Below are 8,978 nucleotides of genomic sequence, written 5' to 3' on the forward strand. Positions count from 1 at the left end.
GTCGAAAAGAATGAAGGTTTTTGAGGAAAACATTCCAGGATTATTCTCCTTACAGTGGATTTCAATGGCTACCAACAGATTGAAGGTTAAAATTACAGTTTCAGTGCAGCTTCAAGGGCTTTAAACGATACCAGATGAGTAATAAGGGTCTTATCTAGCAAATCGATCGGTCATTTTCGAAAAAAAATACAACCGTTTATGCTTTATAAACAAAATATCGCCTTGAACGTACTTTCCGCTTCCGCATTCTTCATAACGCTTACGCTGAATGTTCTACGCCTTCCCTATTCTACTTACGGAACGAACGCGGCGCCAGTTTCGTTTTTTTCCGTAACTTGAATAGGGAAGGCGTAGGACATTCAGCGTAAGCGTTATGAAGAATGCGGAAGCGGAAAGTACGTTCAAGGCGATATTTTGTTTATAAAGCATAAACGGTTGTATTTTTTTTTCGAAAATGACCGATTGTTTCGCTAGATAAGACCCTTATTTCTCATCTGGTATCGTTTAAAGCCCTTGAAGCTGCACTGAAACTGTAATTTTGACCTTCAACCTGTTGGTAGCCATTGAAATCCACTGTAAGGAGAATAATCCTGGAATGTTTTCCTCAAAAACCTTCATTTCTTTTCGACTGACGAAAGAAAGACATGAACATCTTGGATGACATGGGGGTGAGTAAATTTATCAGGAAAAGTGTATTTAAAAGTGGACTAATCCTTTAAAGATCCACATCAATGTGGATCAGTCTCCATAAATTCATCAAGTAACCATTCAGAAACATCCTGTTGCATTCTTGTCACTGCTTCTTGAGTCTCCGGTTCGAACATATAAGGCTGAACAAAGCTACTGAGAGTTTCTGACATTTTCAGTGCATGAGATTGTCCTGTTTTGTTGTTGCCAGTAGGCCGGAGCATGAGCTCTTGAAGCTCCGCCCTTTTCTTGAAAGGGGCCTGGGAGCAGCAGCTCATTTGCATTTAAAGCTGACAGAATAATAAAACTCGCTCACCTAAACTGTCCTTTCTTTTTCTCACATTTGTAGGGTTAAAAAGCCCTATTCATTCTAGTGAATCGGTTCATGGTAAAAGGTCTCTTTTACGCTGGAAATCTGATTTATTATAGTGAATCGGTTCATTCTGAGGGTTCTTGTGAATGAACAGATTTTTTTTTTTTTTTTTAATTGCGACTCAAGTCCATGTACAATGCTTTCGACTCGGTTATATCAGTTGAGGGGGTTTGCTGTATTTAGTGTAAATGTACCTGTTCAAGATTGATAGTGATGCACTCACATTTTGCCAAACAAAAATACAATTATTAAACCACTGAATAGTTTTAGTATATTTTTGTATATCGACATTTTATATACAGAAATTTGAGGGTGATCTATACTTTGGAGAATTACTTTTATGGCATATTTTTAGTGAAAACTATGTGTAATGTGAGGCAGACAGATTAGTAAAACAGGTTTTGATCTGATTTTTCAAAATCTGACTAGATGTTAAGCAAGGTAACTTGATAAGCATGCTTATATACCTAAATATTACTTAAATTGATTTGGTCATGAAATACTTTGGCCCAGTTGTCCCAGAAAAATGCAGGTAACCGTAAACAGCTGTGTTACCCTGTCATCAAACCCCATAGGTCATCTGTAGACTGATCAATCGATCATTATTTCATCAAAATCATGGGGCTTAAGTCATTTTCATTGATTTAGCAAACTGCCACCACTTGAATGGTGGTCATAGAGAGAGAAACTGAGCGGATATGAAGACACTGAACTACAGGAAGTATATTCATTAACACATGATCACTAATTTAGGGTCTTTACAAAGCTATAATCATCAGTACAGTGTGCTTCATGAATTAAACATGAGAGGGCACACAGCACCAGCTGTTTTGAACCCACGGTTCGAGTGATCAGAAGCACAGCCTGCAATTATTGCTGAATCTCCTTTACTTTTTATCTAGAGAGAAGTGTTTAAGAGGATGTGAATTATTAAAGGGGATGTACAGCACAAACGTTGTTCATTAATGCAAAATAAGATAAAAGCCAACTAGAAATTGAAATATTCAATTGCATGTTTGATCAAGGTATAAAGAGACCAGTATCCTGAAAAGAGTAACTTTTGCGTTAACCCCTCAGAGTTGATTGTCCGAGTGTTTACATGCGGCGTGGCTCATCCTTTAAATATGCAAAACCCAGCATCTCTCTAAAAGCTCTCTGTTGTCATGTTATTTTTATAAGTGGCCATGTGCAATGTGCGCTGGTCTGAAAGAAATGACACATTAGGTTTGGGCCTTTGCTCTCCCAGAGCGCTATATAGAGTGTTTGTGTTTTATCATGTGGTATTAGTAAAACTGCATGTATTTTTAGCTCTGTTGCTAGCATCCGCACAATGCTCACACTGGGGAAAATCCTCTCTCAAAAGGAGGAAGCAATGTTATTGTTGAAAGGTGGAAACAGAGATGTAATTTGGAACTGGAAATAAAACCGGTGTCCGAGACGTATATTTTTAGCAGACTGAAAATCTGCTAGGGGTTATTGGTGCATGCCTGTGCTTGAGAATGTATTCATGTGACATTAGTCATAGTTTTTAAATCACTTTGTGAACAGCAGTGTTGGGGAGTAACTAACTGAAGGTTGCAAGGCTTTTAGTAGCGTGACATTAGTTCAGTTATATATAAAAAAAAGTGTGATGTAAGACGACCAAACTCTGTCACTGTTTTTAAAGGTGTGATGAAATGGAAGTAGCAACAGATCTTTTCTTCAGTATTGTGATGGATTGTGAAAGGGATTATCAACAAAGGACTTGGTTTTTTGGCATCTGCTGTTGATTGGATTTTGAGAAGAATACACCTCTACTATCTTCACTAACATGCAACAAAGGCTTTGTTTAAAAAAGGGGTGGGGTTTCAGCAGTCTAAATGATTGGAGAAGTCGTGCATACAGTTCTCACCTAAACTGTCTCTTTTTCCTCACATTTGTAGCACAGAAAATCTGATTTGTTCTAGTGACTCGGCTCATCCTAAACGGTCCTCCCTCTCATGTGTAGGCCTAATATTAAAAAATCTGATTCATTCTAGTTCATGCTAAAAGGTTGCGTCTTTCATTTTTAACGTCGGAAAGTCATAGTGAATCAGATCATTCAGACAGTTCATATAAATGAACAGATAAAATAAATTCACGATTCGATTCGATTCTCTGTACAATGCTTTAGTCTGAGGTCCTAAAGGGACATGCAGAGAAAAAATATGCAATGGTAGGAAAAAATATTTTTAAATGCTTTTGTGTTCTCTTGCAAAATGTTTGCATTCCGTTGAGAAACTTTGCATGCTGATTTTGATGCTCCCAAACAGACATTCAACTGACTATAAGTAACTTTGCAAGTATGTCATTTTATTTTCCTAACAGTCTACTAATACTCTAAACTCTTAGTAAATCTTGTGCATGATTTAGCAAATCGAGGGAACAAAATAGTAAATCGTGCGCACAATTTAGTAAATCAAAGGAATAAATTAGTAAACTGTGCGCATGATTTAGCAAATCGAGGGAACGAATTAGTAAATCGTGCGCATGATTGAGTAAATCGAGGGAAAAAAATAGTAAATCGTGCGCACAATTTAGTAAATCAAAGGAATAAATTAGTAAACTGTGCGCATGATTTAGCAAATCGAGGGAACGAATTAGTAAATCGTGCGCATGATTGAGTAAATCGAGGGAAAAAAATAGTAAATTGTGCGCACAATTTTGTAAATCAAGGGAATAAATTAGTAAATCGTGCCATGATTTAGTAAATCAAGGGAACAAAATAGTAAATTGTGCGCACAATTTAGTAAATCAAGGGAATAAATAAGTAAATCGTGCCATGATTTAGCATATTGAGGAAACGAATTAGTAAATTGTGCGCATGATTTAGTAAATCAAGGGAACAAAATAGTAAATTGTGCGCACAATTTTGTAAATCAAGGGAATAAATAAGTAAATCGTGCCATGATTTAGCATATTGAGGAAACGAATTAGTAAATCGTGCGCATGATTTAGTAAATCAAGGGAACAAAATAGTAAATTGTGCGCACAATTTTGTAAATCAAGGGAATAAATTAGTAAAACGTGCATGATTTAGCAAATCGAGGGAACAAAATAGTATATTGTGCGCACAATTTAGTAAATCAAGGGAATAAATTAGTAAAACATGCATGATTTAGCAAATCGAGGGAACAAAATAGTAAATTGTGCGCACAATTTAGTAAATCAAGGGAATAAATTAGTAAAACGTGCATTATTTAGCAAATCGAGGGAACAAAATAGTAAATTGTGCGCACAATTTAGTAAATCAAAGGAATAAATTAGTGAATCGTGCACATGATTTAGCAAATCGAGGGAACGAATTAGTAAATCGTGCACATGATTTAGCAAATCGAGGGAACGAATTAGTAAATCGTGCACATGATTTAGCAAATCGAGGGAACAAAATAGTAAATTGTGCGCACAATTTAGTAAATCAAAGGAATAAATTAGTGAATCGTGCACATGATTTAGCAAATCGAGGGAACGAATTAGTAAATCGTGCACATGATTTAGCAAATCGAGGGAACGAATTAGTAAATCGTGCGCATGATTTAGTAAATCAAGGGAACAAAATAGTAAATTGTGCGCACAATTTTGTAAATCAAGGGAATAAATTAGTAAAACGTGCATGATTTAGCAAATCGAGGGAACAAAATAGTATATTGTGCGCACAATTTAGTAAATCAAGGGAATAAATTAGTAAAACGTGCATGATTTAGCAAATCGAGGGAACAAAATAGTAAATTGTGCGCACAATTTAGTAAATCAAGGGAATAAATTAGTAAAACGTGCATGATTTAGCAAATCGAGGGAACAAAATAGTAAATTGTGCGCACAATTTAGTAAATCAAAGGAATAAATTAGTGAATCGTGCACATGATTTAGCAAATCGAGGGAACGAATTAGTAAATCGTGCACATGATTTAGCAAATCGAGGGAACGAATTAGTAAATCGTGCACATGATTTAGCAAATCGAGGGAACAAAATAGTAAATCATGCGCACAATTTAGTAAATCAAAGGAATAAATTAGTAAATCGCGCGCATGATTTAGCAAATCGAAGGAACGAATTGGTAAATTGTGTCCATGATTTAGCAAATCGAAGGAACAAATTAGTAAATTGTGTCCATGATTTAGCAAATCGAGGGAATGAATTAGTAAATCGTGAGCACAATTTAGTAAATCAAGGGAACAAAATATTTTTAACTTTTATATTTTTATTTAACTTTTATTTATTTTTTTAAATATGTGTAACTTTTTTTGTGTGCACAATTTACTTTTTTTCTTGCACGTCATGTGCAGGGCTCCATAAATTTTTAACATAAAAGTGGCACGGACATTTGTAACTTGAATGTGCAAGACTTCTGGTGTCATCAGTTATTTTAGCTGTACAAACCAGTGCATTATGCTGCTTGATATTGCAAACTGGTATTTCTTATATTATCTTATTTTAATGCATTGTCGTGATCAAAAACACACTGGTTGGAGCGCAAACAGTTTTTCCATTTACTGCACTGTTATTTATCTGTAGCAGCTAATGAATCAGAAGTCTTGCACATTCACAGAAAATAACAGATTACTTCCACTTTCCAAAATAAGGTGGATACTAGAGTATCAGCTATCGAAATTTTCAGCTAAAATAGCTATTTTCGGGTTCAGAGGGCCGAAATCAGTGACAGAAACAGACATTTAATTAGCGCTAGTGAATACCCAGCACTGCCACTGATAAAACATTATTTTAAGAATGACAATGTAGCCTGCTAATGTGGGTTTGTCCTCTATAGTGCACTGATATATTGATACCTAAATATGTAAATTAACCTAAATTCATCAGTGCCACCTTAATGATTTGATTAATTGAGCAAACATCACACCTATTAAACAAGGTATACACACCATACGAGTCCCCCACTGTGATGTGTTGTGTCTGATCTATTTGTGAATATAGGTCACATTTAACAACCATTCTTTCTAAGCCTTTCTCAAATGCAGAAATACAATTTTAGGGAGAGCAAGGCTATAACTATTTAGCTTCAGGCTTCAAACCCAAGAATGACGTCTCTGGGATGTCTCTATTAATCTATTTGAATCAGTAGAAGCACAGCAAAACCAGATGCTGCAAGGCTAATGAGTCACAAAGCAACAGCCCTACGCTCTCATTGGCCCAGATGAATCGGTTGCCTCAGTGTGAATCAGGTGTTGCTGATCATCCGCTCGAGTTCAAGCCCTGCATACAGAATAACCCTTCAGGACACTTCTGCAAGAATTTCAGCATTAATCCAATAAAAAATAAATGTGAAAGCAAAGCGGTCCTTCAAATGTATACCCGTCCTATCCTACATGTCATGTTGGATGCTGTTTTTTTGTGAGGAAATGTAGTGCTGATCCTCACAGGCCCCAGAGCTTATTAAGGATGGTGAGAAGTGAGAAACAGAGGGGAGTGGGATATAAATCATTTATTCTAGTCATGCAGCAGAACCAGTTCAGCATACGCATTAGAAAATATGTTTCTTAAGTAGTTCTTCTTGATTAGATTTGCCAGTTAATTGTTGTGAGGCAAAAATTTGCATTGCTTTATATTATACAATTCATATAGTGCATGAAAACAGAAGAAAAATATTGCAACATGAAGTTAAGAATACTGCATGTCAGAAATATTTGCAACGGGGTTATTTTAAACATTAGTTTCCCTGTATAATAACATTTTTGCATTCGCCATGCCACAGATCCTGATGATAAGATTTTGAAGCTCCACACAAAGAACTGGATTCATCATGGATTGGAACTGGGCCAACAGGATGACTCAGTTTTGTATCATACCCTAAAGTGTGTCAGTGATGTTTCACATGAGTACACTATGAATACTAACATGTATAGTGTATACAGGCTCTTACGTAGGCTGATGCATCTGAATGCATTAGATGCATCACTGAACAGATGTGCTACCCTACTGTAAAGCATTTGCTGCATTTAATATAATTATTGTTATTATCATCACCACATTATTTGAATGTTTTCTGAAGGATCATGTGACACAAAGGCTGCTGAAAATTCAGCTTTGCCATCACAGGAATATGTTACATGTAAAATATATTAAAATACAACGATTTTAGTTGTCACTTGATCAGAATAATCATCTGCCGCTGTTACGGTAATCCTGTTATACTGCATCAGTAAAAGTCTTAAAATGTTAAAGAAAATGCGAGATGGGCGGGTGGTAGAGCGACGAGGTTAAAAGCTGTACGCTACGATTTCTGCTAGACCTCACTTGGCCTTAAACCAAATTTAATTAGCTGTACGTTTTTGCAGTGTGAATAAGCTTTGCATGTTAAGCCTGGCATGCTGAACTCAAGCCTGCTTTGGATAGCTGTGGCCTAGATTACAGTCATAATTAATTTAGTGGTCTATGATTTATGCTCATTTTGTCATCTAATATGGCTAAAACTCTGGGCTTTCAGAACAGTCATAATCCAATGGGTACTTGTGTTTCCTAATAAAAACTGTAATCATGTGGAGCCATGTCTGCTGCAATAATAAACGTAGATGCAGTTCTTTTAGGGCACAAAACAGTGCACTGAGTATAGGGGCATTTGTTGACTCTGTTCACCCACCCACCTGATTTGAGCTCATATCAGTAACTGATGATCAGGCCTGTAATTATGACCTCATAATTACTATTCCTCCAGACAGTCAAAAGATGTTAATAAGCAGCTTCTTCAAACCACAATGTATCCCATTCATAGGTATTCTTTCATTAAATTCAGTACTGTAATTATTCAAAACAACACCAGGCCTCTAAAATGAGGGGGTCAACCTGCTTTATGAAAAATGAATCTCAGAGTGATGCAATTCAAGTGTAAGAGCAGTAACTGGCTAGATTCTCCGAGCAACAGAGCTTGTTTCTGAGGCATGTGGATACATTTGTTTGATTGTAAAAAGAAAAATAGTGTTATTTTGCTATCTTTTTGACTAATTTTGTATAATTAATAATCTAATTCTGCTATATTACCATTGTTAAATGAAAACATAGTATATAGGGAACATTTTGTTCAGGTTAATAGTAATTTGACTGGACAAGAGGAGTTCCAACAGTGCTAGTGTTGCCAATTGCTTTCAATTGAAAGTAGTTAAAACTGGTCGTTAAATGACGTCATACTGGCGAGTCCACTAATCTATATATATATATGTATATATATATATATATATATATATATATATATATATATATATATATCAGTGGGCAAGTCACAGAATCTAGATAAGGTTTGTCCAAGTTGCTATATTTGCCATTAGGCTTTTGAAAAAAGTCTCAAAAGGAGCGGGGAAGTCGCTAAATCTAGCGACAAAAACGCTAAATTGGCAGCACTGTGAATGACTCCAATTCTTTGTGTTCATACTAAAAAAAGCAGTTCACTGTTTTGAAAGACTAATATTCAAAAATGCATAATATTTTATCTGAATTGTGACTTCGTAGAAGACCGCTAAATAATGGCAGGAAAAATATTTCTCTGAGTTCTCCTCCTGCACGCGATAACGAACATACAATGCGACCCTGACAGCAACTTAGAGTCGGCCCACATCTGGATAGCATGTAGTCCACATGTACCAGATGTGGGCCGGATCTGGGCCACACTGGCTGCGTCCGAAAACTGGAAAATGCTGCCTTCTGAGGACACATTTCAAGGTAGTAAGGCATCAAGGCACGTCCGAATCCAATGTTAGCTTCACGTCCTGTCTTGTGAGATGCCTTCCTCAGATCAACTTTTGAAGGAAGCATAGATGTATCCCTAGCTGCCTTTGATATCCCACAATCCTGTGCCAGTTGAGCTAGAAAAAAACAGATGGCGTCCGAAAGTTGCGTTTGCTGCTCAGTTTGTGTATAAATGTACGATTTTGACCAACATATTTCAATTTT

This window comes from Megalobrama amblycephala, linkage group LG9, assembly GCF_018812025.1.
Source record: "Megalobrama amblycephala isolate DHTTF-2021 linkage group LG9, ASM1881202v1, whole genome shotgun sequence".
In the NCBI taxonomy this organism is placed as follows: Eukaryota; Metazoa; Chordata; class Actinopteri; order Cypriniformes; family Xenocyprididae; genus Megalobrama; species Megalobrama amblycephala.